The sequence below is a fragment of the Bos indicus genome, chromosome 24 (assembly GCF_029378745.1).
Source record: "Bos indicus isolate NIAB-ARS_2022 breed Sahiwal x Tharparkar chromosome 24, NIAB-ARS_B.indTharparkar_mat_pri_1.0, whole genome shotgun sequence".
Lineage (NCBI taxonomy): Eukaryota > Metazoa > Chordata > Mammalia > Artiodactyla > Bovidae > Bos > Bos indicus.
This window is the reverse complement of record NC_091783.1, coordinates 347,059-347,272: the sequence shown is the minus strand read 5'-3', so window position 1 is coordinate 347,272 and position 214 is coordinate 347,059.

The window sequence follows — 214 nt, the reverse complement described above, 5'->3', positions numbered from 1 at the left end:
TCTTTATATATATATATATATATATATATATATATATATATATTATAATATATATAACATATATATATCTCAACATATCTCAACATAATAAAAGCTATATATGACAAACTTACAGCAAACACTATCCTCAGTGGTGAAAAATTGAAAGCATTTCCCCTCAAGTCAGGAACAAGACAAGGGTGCCCACTCTCACCACTACTAATCAACATAGTTT